At 35.1% G+C, this 14,710-nt stretch overlaps 1 long non-coding RNA gene across 1 annotated transcript; it reads left to right on the forward strand.

Annotated features, from left to right (window-relative positions):
- The first annotated feature begins 4,289 nt into the window (after positions 1-4,289).
- LOC149133138 (uncharacterized) lies at positions 4,290-13,070 on the forward strand. Its single transcript, XR_016243898.1, has 4 exons — positions 4,290-4,731; positions 5,123-5,258; positions 7,862-7,962; positions 12,811-13,070. It is a non-coding gene; the product is annotated as an uncharacterized LOC149133138 (long non-coding RNA).
- The last annotated feature ends 1,640 nt before the right edge of the window (positions 13,071-14,710 follow it).

The raw sequence follows: 14,710 nt of genomic DNA on the forward strand, positions 1-14,710 counted from the left end.
CGGACACACAAAACCATACAAAGTCAAATACTCAGACAAACATCACAGACAACCACAATCGCACATAGAGACAGATGCACACACAAAACATTCAGATCTACGCGAACACACACACACACACACACGCACACACACACACACACACACACACACACACACACACACACACACATACACACACACGTATATTATCGATTCTTTTTCGAACAGGAACATAATAAATGTTAGTAAAGGAAGCTATATTATTGTTGATGGAACCGACCGCTCAATGTTATTGGTGTATTCTGTAACAAGTACGGTGCAGTAGTGAAAGCACACAGACTCCATTGAGACAGGGTTGCCACATTCGTTTATAAACAAAACCACTTCTTTTATGTTTTCACCGGCTGCAATCGTTGAACGGCGGTCATGCTGTTCCTTCATTTTTAAAAGGTAGATTCATCGATTATATTGACATCAGTACTTTGTTTATCAGCGGTGAAGGCAAAGTCAATATTGACGTCACTGGACATAACTTCGAGAGAAATAAATACCACGAAGTGCATTTGTTCCACGCACACCCCATTCGGAAACAAACAGAAACGAGCGCGCGCGTGTATTCGCGTGTATGCCTCCGCGCACATATGACAAATTGGAAGTTTGATAGATGGAACGCACGAAACTCACTGCACTAGAGTCACTTACATGGCTTTACAACCGAATAATATATAATATATAATACAATACATATATATATATATATATATATATATATATATATATATATATATATATATATAAGATACAGTGTATATTTAAACGCATAAGAGGAGTCCACTTATGAGATTCCTTACGCTAGAAAGAACAGCAAGATTCTAGAACCACAAAATTAGGGATAAAATTCCGAAAGGAACGAAGGACCAATTGGTTTCTGCCTTTAGTTTAGCAAATGAGATAATTTACTAGGTGAACTCGTTTTCAACAGGTACACCTTAGATTAGAATATATAAACATGAGGCAATCAATTATATGCCTCCCGTTTATACATCCTAACTTTTTCAAATCTATTGCGCAGGCGCAGCTCCTCGCCGGCAATAAAAGAATGCCAACTTATAAAATTCAAATATTATCCAAAAACTTACAATACTTCATCATATCGAAGGGAAATGGAAATTGATAAAAATTTTCACTTCCAGTGGCGTAGCGTATAAAAGTTGAGTCCAAAGACTATGAATTACTTATAAGATACAGTGTATATTTAAACACATAAGAGGAATCCACTCATGGGATTCCATACGTTAGAAAGAACAGCTAGGTTCTAGAACCACATTCCTGTGTTACTAGAGCCATGTGTGATAGTGCAGAGTCTTACTGAAACACATTTGGCCTTCTATTGCATACACTGTCTATCCAGGGCTTAACAATTATTTCCAAGACCTTAATGTAGGCGGCAGAGTTAACTCTAATATTTTGTGGAAAGAAGTAAGGAGGCATCACATGTCCTTCATTGCTGACAACCCTTAAAACTATGACTGTTACAGAAAATTTTGTATGCATAAGACTTGGAACTTCAAAAGGGTCTTCACTTAACTATCTGCCGAACTGTTGCAGAAGGGAAGTAGCGTGACAATGTATAAGTAAATAAAAAAAATTAAAAAGTGACAGATGCACCCAAAATATGATTAATGAACGAAACAAAAACTGTTGGACTAAATATGCATCGCATCTTCATCTATCCAAGTGAAATACAGCGAACATGTGATATTGTCGTCTATACACACACAAAAACTTTTTGTTTCCATGTTTCTAGTATTATATGTGTAAAACACACAAAAGAAGAGAAGTGATTGTTGCATATGCAGTCTCAGTGTCGAGGAAGACTGAATAATTAGCAACACTGGTAACAATTCATGATAGCTTCCGCTTCTTGGAAGCAGGCTGTACTTAAATGAGTAGATAAGCATTCACCAACCCATACAGTTACATATATAATACCTACACACACATGAAAGAAAGCGAGAGCCTTTGTGTGAATATCAGAGAGAGAGAGAGAGAGAGAGAGAGAGAGAGAGAGAGAGAGAGAGAGAGTGAGAGAGAGAGAGAGAGAGAGAGAGAGAGAGAGAGAGAGATAGAGAGAGATAGAGAGTTAAAAAAAGAGATGAAGAGAGAAAGCGCTATAGAGAGTGAGAGAAATATTTAAACTAGCGATCGCTGCACCAACTATCGGTAGAAATATAGTTTCTTGTATGTGTTTATATATATATATATATATATATATATATATATATATATATATATACGTATATATATACGTTTGTGTGTGTATGATTACACGCATTTTGTGTATTTTTGTCCGAGTGCTTTTACGTGTATAAATAATTTAAAGGAACATTGTGAATGGAAAGCTAGATGTGAGATGATGGTGGGGAGAATAGAGGATGGAGCAGAATAACAGTGGGAGGTGGGGGGAGGAGGTTATAAGTGCTGGAGTGTTTGTGAAGAAGATAGCAGCAGGGAAGTGTTGTGTCTGGCAATGAACGCCTGGTATTTTGTGTATACATACATACATGCATACATGCATGCATACATACATAAATACATACATACATACATACATATATATATATATATATATATATATATATATATATATATATATATATATATATATATATATATATATATATACATGCATATACGTATATCTTTGTATAATGCCATATATATGCCTATATTTATATGCGTATGTATTTGTAAATAGATGCATATAAATATGAATACATATATATATATATATATATATATATATATATATATATATATGTATATAATATGCATACATTATATATCTCTCGCAGATACCTGTAGGTATATATATTATGTGTGCACGTCTGTGTGTACTAGTGTGTATGTATATGTACGCATTTGTGGTGCATCTATCATATTTTATCGACAAAGAACTAAATTGTCAACTGCTCCTCCTCTACTGCCCTCTCCTCCACCATCCCCGTCTATTTCATCGAAAATCTGCTTCTGCTACGATGTAATTTCTGATCAGTCGTTCTTTGTGACAAGATTCTGTGATATAACCAACCTGAACCCAAAAGCTGTCAATGCCTGCCGTTGTTTCAGAAAACATATCTCATTCTCACCGCCATCATCACCTCATGACTTAGCCCTTCATTACAATGATTGTCTTATATAATAATAATAATAATAATAATAATAATAATAATAATAATAATAATAATAATAATAATAATAATTATTATTATTATTATTATTTTTATTATTTTTATTTTTATTATTATTATTATCATCACCATCATCATGATTCAGCAGTTGCCATGTTTTTATAGCGAGCTTTCCCCAAACTACTGAGCGTAGCCATACGAGTATCGGCTACAAACATTGCTTTGTTTCGTTTCCTATTTCCTCTTGTATTATGAGTAGTCTATACAATATGTAGAAACTTGCAAGGCGGTGAGAGATGGCTGGATCTTGTAAGGCGGTGAGAGCTGGCACGTCGGGAAGAATGCTTAGCGGCATTTCGTCCGTCATTACGTTATGAGTTCAAACTGTCCCGAGGTCGACTTTGTCTTTCAACCTTTCGGAATCGGTAAAATAGATATTAGTTGAGCAAACGGGGGTTGATATAATTGACTTATCCGCTCTCCAAAGTTGCTGGCCTTGTGCTAAAATTTTAAACCAATACATACAAACTTGTTAGGAGCATATTCTAAACCATATGAAAAGCATTCACAGAAAAATGGGTTTTCGCCTATTTATTCAGCGAATGTCTGCAGCGAGGAATTTTCTCCGTTGCAAAATATAATGAATGACTTTCTCACGAATTCGAACGTGCCTCAAGCAGGCTTGAACTGGAAAGAAGTTCGTATTTATACACATCACCGCTTAACGCTTCTTCTCTCGTATTCTATGTAATATATATGCAGTACCTCGTGACTTTGCTTTCAGTAAGGTGTGTATATTTGTAAGTCCTGTCATTTGTTCGTATGTCTTTTTAATTATTTCTAGTAAATGAATCATCATCATCATGCGTTTTGCGTCTTCCTTCAGTTTTGTTTCTACTTCTTGCCGAGTGGCTTCCCGACATTTCCGTTGCTTGCATTCCTTTCAGAAAACATGAGAGTTTCTATACAGTCGTTCGGACTGCTAGAAATATCAGGAAAATCTCCCTCGAATCATATTTCAGTTGCTCCGTATATATATATATATATATATATATATATATATATATATGGCAAATGAAAGACAGAAGATAGAATATACGAGAATTAATCATTAATCACGACAATTGTTTCGATACATCTAGTATTGATCATGTGTGAGACACTCAACAACTGGTTCAGGAACATCCGGCGGTGCAGATGTATCTCGTCGGGTGATAAATAAATGCAACTTGTTAAAACGGAGGAAATATATTTATTTATATAGATCAAAAACAAAATCACAAATGGCAAAAAGAGAAACGGATACGCAATCCAGCAAGAAAAGTATATGTGTGTGTGTGTGTATTTACATATGCGTATGTATGTATACACACAAACATTTATAACGGGCTTCTGCAGACTTCCCGTCTACGAAATACCACTCGTAAAAGTTGCTTACTCGACCTGCGTGCGAAACGAACTTATTAACCAGTGATTTGGCAGCATACGATCTACCGACTGTGTATCATCAGACAACTACGACTTTAAGTTACTGATTTCAAGGAACAGAGCAGCTACGGTGAGTTTATTAGCATAAAGATATTTATTGTTTCCTAAAGCATCTTTGCATGTATTACGCTCTTGTATTATCTTCTTACAGCGATGTGGAGCGATTATTGCGATTTACATATCTTGTATATGAATACTGAATGTTTCTGATGACGAGATATGAACTTGTAGCCCTTGGGCAAGTTGTTCGATATCCTATCAACTCATCTTCTGACTCTAATCTCATTATATCTTTTCATGACGATGTAAAACTTAATTAACAATGAATTTTTCTTTTTATATATGGCTATAATATAATTACATTTTAATTTTTAATTAGAAATCAATATCTTGATTTATTGTTATACTATAATTGAATTTTTTTAAAGAATTTTAATTAAAAATAAATATTTTCTTTTCAGCTGAAAACCATGTTCTGCAAGAAGAGTTTCTGTATTCCATTGAAATACACTTCAAAACGTAATTCATGTTGATTTTTCGATTCCTTTCAAATGAATGGCAATCGGCACCAGTGGAATTTGAACTAAGAGCTGTGTCGTATGTATAAATATTTGTTTTTCAAATGCTATCTCTTGCTGATATGGAAGTTTTTCCTGAGGTGTATTGCCTGGCAATTCTTTCTCCAGACAATAGGGTCCACGGCGCCATCCTTTACCACTTAAGACTAAAACCAAATAATTTCTTTAACTTCCAGAGTGTTATGTGTTTTTTTTTTTTTACCATATCTCAATAAAAAATGTAGTTTGAATGTAATTGCCGAATTCATTAGCAAAAGCCAGCCTAATTAAATTTTACTCACAATTTTAACGTTGATTTCTGGGAAACTACATGCATATTTATAATTTGGTCCATTCATGCTATTTGCAGGAATATGTGTTGGTAGCATTGACTGGGGAAGGGGAGAGGGTTGTGACGGTGTCGCTTCAACAGTCTTCAGTACTACACTTTGTTGAAAACGATTGTGGAATAACAAAAGTGTTTGATGGCCAAATGGATGATGTAAGAGCTACTGCATCAACGTCACCAAAAATCATCATTCAGACAAAACAGTCAAATATTTATGTTACGTACGTAGTTTATACTTTCACCGCAAGATTGATCATTTTTAGCCAGAATACTTTCAGGAAAAAATAATAGAATTGTTTTATGCTGTCTACTTTTTCAATTTATCTGGCTTCAAACATTTACGTCTCTCAGAGAATTTTACGTGAAATGGGAAATGATTTCAGCTTATTTCAAAAACTTTTCTGAATCCGTTGTTACTGTTGTTTAGCCCAAGGTTGACTCTGGTCGAACGGATCCATGATCAAAGATGTTTCAGCTATAATCAAGAGTTATTAAGAAAGTGTTCATCTATTGTTAAAATACATGCATGCAATTTGAGGAAGATATAGTTGCTATTTTTAGCAGGTCGGGTAGCCACGTAGAGTTTTCCTCAGTCGTCTGATTTGCAACAGTTGTCAAATTGATTCAAGAGAGTTCCGCCGGTTTCAATGAGAATGCTCTTCACCATTGAGAGTTCAATACCACTTTCAGCCGATATAGAGATTAAGGCTCATATCAGCCGATAGCGTATCCAATATATATATTAATGGTCTCAAAATTGCCGAGGTGTCCCCAGGGGTAAATCGAGGTAAATATTCTATATTTTCATCAAATGTTTTATTGTAGATTCTCTTCGTATCTTTGTTTAATTCACATAAACTCATAGCACTGATTACCTGTTGAATCGTTGTGCACTCTCAGTGATTAACTTCCTCGCTTAGAATAACTAAAATTGCACTGCATACGTTCATGTGCGATTGTCTACTATGCATGTAAACGCACGCGCGTACACACATGCACACACGTAAATAATATGTGTGTGCCTCTATCTGTATATACATGTATACATATATTAATACATATAATCTAAGCACACACACGGACACACATAAACACACTCATTTATGTGTACACATACAATCGTAATATGTAGTGTTCATATTCTTTTTTGTAATATGATGAGCTAAATTCAGATGCTACCTTAGCATCCAGGGAACGAGTTTCTTTCAGAGGAATGCTAAATCTCTTTAATGTTCACAATCTAATCAAACAAAAATCAGTTTTACTGGGACATGCTTTATGAAATTCCATATAGAAATAAATCTATGTTCCATATTATCACTGGTTTTCTTCCATTTTCTATTCTGCTGTCTTTCATCTAATATTTTCAGAAACATTTTTTTTCTGCTTCTCTGCATATGCTGTTGTTTATATAATTATTTGTTACCTATAAACTGCTTATTTAAAACAAAGCACAACCCTTCCACCACCAAAAAACAAAAAACAAAAAAAACCTGCTTTTCGTAGATATTTTATTAAACATACAACAGACAATTATTATTTTGGAGTCGGCGTGAAATTCATTGATTTCAAACGCTCTGCATAAAAGACTTATTCCAGTCAAAAGCAAATAGTATTGACAATCACAATATAGTTTACTTTGAAGTTGAATTAATGTAGTAAACTTTCCCCTAGAGCAAAATAAGTCAAACCCCCTACTTTCAATATTTTCTTTGTTTCTGCCTGTCTATCTGTCTCTGTAACTCCCTCTCTCTCTCTTCTCTTTCTCTTTCTCTGTTTGTCTCTCTGTCTGTCTTTGTCTCTGTCTCTCTCTCCCTCTATTTCTCTTTCTCTTTATGCCGATGTATACTATCGCAGCCAGTCACCCCCCACCATCTAGTCAGGAAATTGTTTTCTGCATGAAACCTCATGCAGAGTTAAATTTAGAAATGGTTTGAAGCAAATGTCCTCTACTGTTTCGTTTATTTTTGCATTTAATCTAATATTTTAAAGAAAACATTCCATTTGATTTCTGTGTTGCACAAAAGGTAACGTAGTGTGTTGATGGTGTCTGCGTGCGTGATATCCGACACGTTAATATTAACAATTTCCACTCAGAGATCTGTAAAAATAAGTTAATTTACTCAGATTTTGTTGCCAACATATTTTTATTGATTTAGCAAACTTGTTAGAGGGAAAGAAAATGGTTGAAAGATGAAACAGATTAAATGCCTTACTTCATATCTAGCTTTTCGTTTTGAGTTCAAATATAGACTATGTATTAAGGTATTAAGTAGATTTTTATTATGTTACAGGTATGGCTGTGAAGTTAAGAAGTACCCGAACCAACCATGTGGTGCCTTGTTCGATCCCAATCCACAGCAACAAGGCAAGTGCTTTTTGTAAGTGACTCGAGGTAAGAAGTGTCTTATGTATAAGTTATTTGTGTGAGAAAGTCTATGTCCACAAACGTATATGTGTGTGCGTGTATATACACACACACACGCACACACACACACACACATACACATATATATATGTATATATTCTCATCCAAAATGTAGAAGAGTACCAACATTTCCATGTGGTATGCTTAAACAATTGATTGTGAAAATCTTTTCATATGAAATCAATGGTTGACTTGTTAACTCACAAATAAAGTATACATATAACCAAATGAATAATATTTTCTACTTTAGGCACAAGGCCCGAAATTTTGGGGGAGGGGGGGCAGTCGATTAGATCGACTCCAGTACGCAAGTGGTACTTAATTTATCGACCCCGAAAGGATGAAAGGCAAAGCTGACCTCGGTAGGATTTGAACTCAGAACATAAAGACAGACGAAATACCGCTAAGAATTCCACCCGGCGTGCTAACGACTCTGCCAGTTCGCCGCCTTTATAACCAAATGAATAATAACAGACAATGGATAATTGTCAGGTTATTACAGCAATGTAATGAGCAGACGATTATGCATCGTCTGTTATTATTCATTTGATTATAACACACCAACGGAATTGACGACACGTCGGTCGCCCACGTGTATATCAATAAAGTACAATGAACGTAACGTGAACTTTGGACCAGCCCCTGGGCACTAAATGCTCATTGGGTTGGTGTTCTCTGTCTACACAACCCGAATATCCTCCTTGATATATGTGTGTATATATATATACACACACACACACACACACACACACACACACACACACACACACACACACACACACACACACACACTCAGACACACACACAAACACACACACTCATATATTGCTATATAAGCTATCTAACAAATATACAGAAAGCAGATTGGATTATAATAATCTATGTGGAGATCTAATCTTAACAATAGCAGTCATACATCTCTTTGAATGAACACACAGTTTCTTCCCCCCCCCATATATATATATATATATATATATATATATATATATATATATATACGTATGAATATGTGTGTATATGCATGTATATATATTTAGCTAGTTTCTTGTGTGTGTGTGCATGGTGGGATTTAAAGCAATCTATTATATCCGTTAAGAACAAATCGTGGATTAGAGCCGAGTTTATTCTCTACAAACCCTGATATTGTTCATAGAAATGTGACAGAGATCGCTCGGAGGATAAATAAATACATTTAATCTTTCTCGTCACTGTAGGATTTTGGCCAAGTAATACGTTGCCTAGAATCTAAACAGGTTTTAGAAAGGTAAATATTGGAATTGGCTCCGTGTTTTACCTATAGACCGCTCGGTGTAATGCATTAAATTCAAACTTTTAGCTCAGGATGTAAACTAGGAATTACAGAGATTGTCAGAATGGTTTCTGATATTATTAGAAGATCTCAGTCAGCGCGGAATGAGAAGAATAAAGAGAAGAACCCAAGTATATGACAGGTATATTTATTCTGTTGAGGGTGAATGACGAAAAACATGAACGGGGAGAATTTAAACGAGAATAAATGGGGCGCAATTAGGTATCATACAACGTTTATCTGATTGCTAATGAAGATGACGTACATGGTGGTGGTGGTGATGAGGAAGATGATGATGATGCTAACAAAAGACAAATAGAACTACCGCCATTAACATTATCTCAACAGCAAGAGCGTCAGCAACAATAGCAACAAAGGTAATTCATTACAGAGATAGAACGACCCGTGTGTTGGAGGTGAAGCTGGAAGTGGAACAGTCCATTAGACCGACTCCAGTACTTAATTGTTGTTTTATGTTATCGACCTCGGATGAATGAAAAGCAAATCTAACCTCGGTGGGATTTGAACTCAGAACGGAAAAAACCGACATATTTTATAAATTCGCCAAATACGAACCAACGAAGAAAATAGCATCAACATAAATACTTTACTATTTCAGCAATCAAGAGTAAGGCTTTGCTCTGTTTCCTACCCGAGAAAATCTGGATTGCCTGCTCAGCATCATACAACTTGATTAAAGTGATAGCGAAATCTTCCTCAAATGTAGTTTCTCTGATGCTTTTATGTTTAGAGGAAAATATAAGAGTCAAATGGGACGGATGTCATTTATTAACTAATCAGAAATGGCGGCGATAACAGCAACAAAAAGACCTCGTCTCATGTAACATTCATAAAAACGTGAAACGCAAATATATTACTATTTACAAATCTCCGAGACTGACTTAATGCTGTCTTACTCTCGTGGCATAATTACTCCTAATTAGTTTCTTTGATGTTCAATACATTAACTATGTTAATACTAACTTAACTATTAGTTTTCATGCAGATGGCACTTCCTGAGCAATTAATCTCAGTGATAAGTTTTTTAAAACTAATTAATGTATACTTTTCCTCCATTGGATCCCTGCTTTAATTAGGTTTTTGATCCTCGAGTTTTATGTAATTGTATTCATATATTTGCATTTAGCCAGTTTGATTAAACGTTTCATGCGATACATCAACATATCACAAAAAATATAAATATTTATCACATACTATATATATATATATATATATATATATATATATATATATATATATATATATATATATATATATATATCAATCACGTACTCTTGATAGGTTTATCTCATTTTCTCAAGTGACGTGAAACGGATTCAACAGATATTATCAGACATCGTTTTTATTTTATCAGTTTTAGGAATCAGTTTTAGTTTCTTAATGGAGACAGTGGAGAACGAAGAGAGAAGACAAATAAATAAACAACGCATTAATCATCGAATGAAAACAAGAATGTGCAGTGGTACATCCATACACACACACACACACACACACACACAGACACACACACACACAGACACACACACACACACACACACACACACAGAGGTACAATGCACACAAAACATACACACATGCACACAAACCATACACACATGCACACACATACATACATATGTATAGAGTGCAAACTACATTTAGTGGTGCTAATTTCCTTCCAAGCCGAATCTGTCGGTTCAATCCTTCGTTTTAGCTAAGTTTCACTTGAAAAGTAATAATTAAAATGTTTGACTTAAAAATGAAAGTGCAATATCCAGGATTCTTTATTTCCAAGAGTGGTAGGGAGAGGCGAAGAAGTGATTTCCCTTATATTAATTTCCTGGAACTAATACAAACAACAAAGTATATTTCACCAAAAACACACAACAACAAGGTGTTCGTTTTCAGCTGGGAGGGAAATCTTCCATCCTAACGAGAAACTATACGTTTTACTCCCCATCTGTGTCAGCCTTCCAAATTTTACTGACAAGAATTTCTGTTCAACCAAGGCTCTTGTAGAAGACCCAATCAGGTGCCGTGCAGTGTGCTTGAATCGAAATTACTTGGTTGTTAAGTAAACTTTTGAGCCACACAATCATTGTCGATCCTCATCGTGGTTAAAGCAAGCACTACATGTGATCGGCTCTTGTAATGACGCTCCGTACGCACACACACACACACACACATACATATATATGCACATACGTACATATACACACCTACACTCATATATGCTGTAAATACAATAAACATTACTTCCCAAACACATGGCTCCAGGTTCAGTCCCTATCTGTGACATGTTAGGCAAGTTTCTTCTACTATAGCCTCGGGCCAACAAAAGCATTGCAAGTGGATTTTGTAGACGGAGACTGAAAGAAGCCTGATGTATACATATATAGTTGTGGTTCTGGTGTCGGTGTTTTGTCCCCGTTCAATCTTTATGGAACATACTGCTATAAGATCAAGTGACGTTCCAGTCATGCCTATAACTTCGAATAACATTCTTGATGGAATCAGAAGAGTTCTGAAATATATCTTTTGCGATAGTTATTATTATTATTATTATTATTATTATTATTATTATTATTATTATTATTATTATTATTATGTTCTGCCTCTCTATCTCAGCAGTTTATCCATTTAATGTTTGATAAAGGTGTGACTGTTGATAAAATAAATATTAAACCAGTTTAAAATACAATTTTCTCTCCTCATTTCTTCAACATTAATGCCCACATTCTACAGTCAGCGGTTATAACGTTGAAGAGATTGCAATGAATTCCTGCAGGAATGATAAAGACTACATACTAAAATGCTGTTGAAATGAGCTAAATAAAGCAACATGCCTGCCAAACTTCTCACTCGTCAACTGAAATCAATATTAGTGTCGAGGAAATGGATTATCAAAATCGTGTTTCCAAATGAACAAAATTTCAAACTTAAGATTTTTCTTTATTTAAATTATAAAAAAAAAAATATTTTTGTATTCCTTCTTGTTTAAAGTCCAATTATTTTTCCGGGCGATTTCTGTTTTCACTTGAAGGTGATATTTATTTCCAAACAAACAATACAATTTTCTGCCTCAATATCAATGTCTTGTTTTGCTTCTTCAAATTACCAGTATATGTCGCTTTTTAGATTCTTAATATCTTATTTTTATATGCATTTCACTACTTATTTTTATGCATTTAAATATTTATTTTTTTATATATTTAAATAGTTTGTTCTTCCATCCAAACATTCATTAGTGCCTCTATTTACCTCTCTCACATCTCTTTCGCACTCCTTCACTTTTATTTTCCTTTAATTCGTAGATTTCTTTTCAAAAGACACACACACACACACACACACACACACACACAACGTGATTAACTCATCCTTCCTCTGCAATCAGGGTATTGATCTCTCAACAAATCACTAGTTCAAAAATCTATTAGATTCATATAGTTTTAGTTTTATTTCTCACTAATTCTCAATTTTCTCTTCAACCTCGTCAACAAAAATAGTAACAAGCGCAGCAGCAGTGGCAGCAGTAGCAGCAACAGCAGTGGAAAGGCAAACATGTCATAAGATAAAAAGAAAGAAAAGCATGATTTTAATCTTCAGCGTCTAAAACATTCCATCGGAAGAAGACAGACATTGATGCCAGTAAACTGGTAGCGAGGTGGATGAGTGACATCTTGGTTACTTTTAAATGCAATTTTGCACAGAAAGCTCTACTTTGTTGATTTATATGTTAATTTAATAAACGTGCGTTGATATCCTACCTGTTTTCGTAGTCACTCAATCAAATATATTAATCAATTTTATATTCTTGAAGACGCCTCCATCACCTATCTCTGTCTGTCTCTCTCTGTACCTCTTTCCCTCTCTAATTCCGTCTCTCTCTTTCTATATCTCCCTCTCTGTCGTTGTTTCTTTCCTTTCTTTCCCTGTATCTCACTAACTTTCATTGTCCCCACATAGCCCCCCTTCTTCTCCCTATCTATTCTATCTTTCAATTACTAAATCACTCAATAACTAAATCTTTTGTCGTATTGGATATTTTTTTCTTTGCCAAGTGATAAGTGATTCCCTGGAAATGTAATAAATTAAGAAAGACAGTTTTACCAATAAAGATCGGAAAAATACTTTGATTTGTAAATTAAAAGAGCTACAATCAATATGGTGTAGTGAAATTGCCAGCAGAGTAACACTTCAAACTAATTGTTCCTCAGACGTGAGTTCAAATAAGTTATAGGAAATCTGTGGTGTATATTTCCAGATTGCCTTAGGATTTCCTTGACAAAGTCACTTTTGACTGTGAAACACCATAAAGATAAAATGGCTTATCTTTCATCCGTATTCATCAGACGAGCCAGAGGTATTCGCTAGCTCTGTCTAATGGGGGGGGGGGGGGCTTCATAAATGGCTGAACAAATTTTGGTATGATAAATGTGAATGTGTCAATCCAATGTTGGTCAGGTCGTAGAAATGGAAAAAAAAAACACGAGACAGATTTACAATTTCCTTAACTAAAAAAAAAGATAAAGCATCGTCATCATCATCATCATCATCATCATCATCACCATCATCGTTTAACGTCTGCCTTCTATGTTGGCATGGGTGGGTCGTCTTTCAATCGTTGTAATTAACCTAAATAATATCTTTTCTAATTTGAATTGGGTTTAAGTCGACGCTCGATATTTAAAAGACCGAAAGAGTATTAAGTCTTTTTTCAACACTGTATTTGCCTTTTACATTGAAATGACACCAACTTAAATCAGACGCGGATCTCCCTTCTGAATTTTATCCACACAAAAATTTCATAGAATTAGCATTTTGAGTTTAAAGTAAGGAAGCTGAGATATAGTGATACATTCTTACATTGGCAGAAAGCCAGTCTTGTGTTGTGGGAATTGTTTATAATCAATAGAGTAAACTCAAGTAGATGAGTGATAATTTATCTCCCCTTGGAAGCATAACAACACAAAGTTGATAACGGCAGGTGAGGGACGTGTTGGGGGAAGGAGTATATTTTATTGCGTAAAACGTGGAATTTATTTGGTTTAAGCTTGGGCAGAGAAAAAGGAGGTTGAAAATTGCAAGATTTGAAATTACAACACAGCAGAATAAAAATATGTAGATTGCTAAACATTTTATTTGGTTTTCTGACTTTTCTGCCAATTTGCTAATGATGATGATGGTGGTGGTGGTGGTGGTGATGGTGGTGGTGATGGTAACAAAATAAACTACGAACTAATTTGAAAAACAGCAACAGCTGGAACAACGATGGGGACGAAACCCAGAACGACGTGGTTCTGGGTTCGGTTCTATTGCGTGGTACCCTGGGCCAGTATCTTCTACTGAAGCTTCAGGCCAACCAAAGCCTTGTGAGTGGATTTGAAGGACAGAAACCGAAAGGAA

This window comes from Octopus bimaculoides, chromosome 12, assembly GCF_046866305.1.
Source record: "Octopus bimaculoides isolate indiv1 chromosome 12, ASM4686630v1, whole genome shotgun sequence".
NCBI classification, from domain to species: Eukaryota; Metazoa; Mollusca; class Cephalopoda; order Octopoda; family Octopodidae; genus Octopus; species Octopus bimaculoides.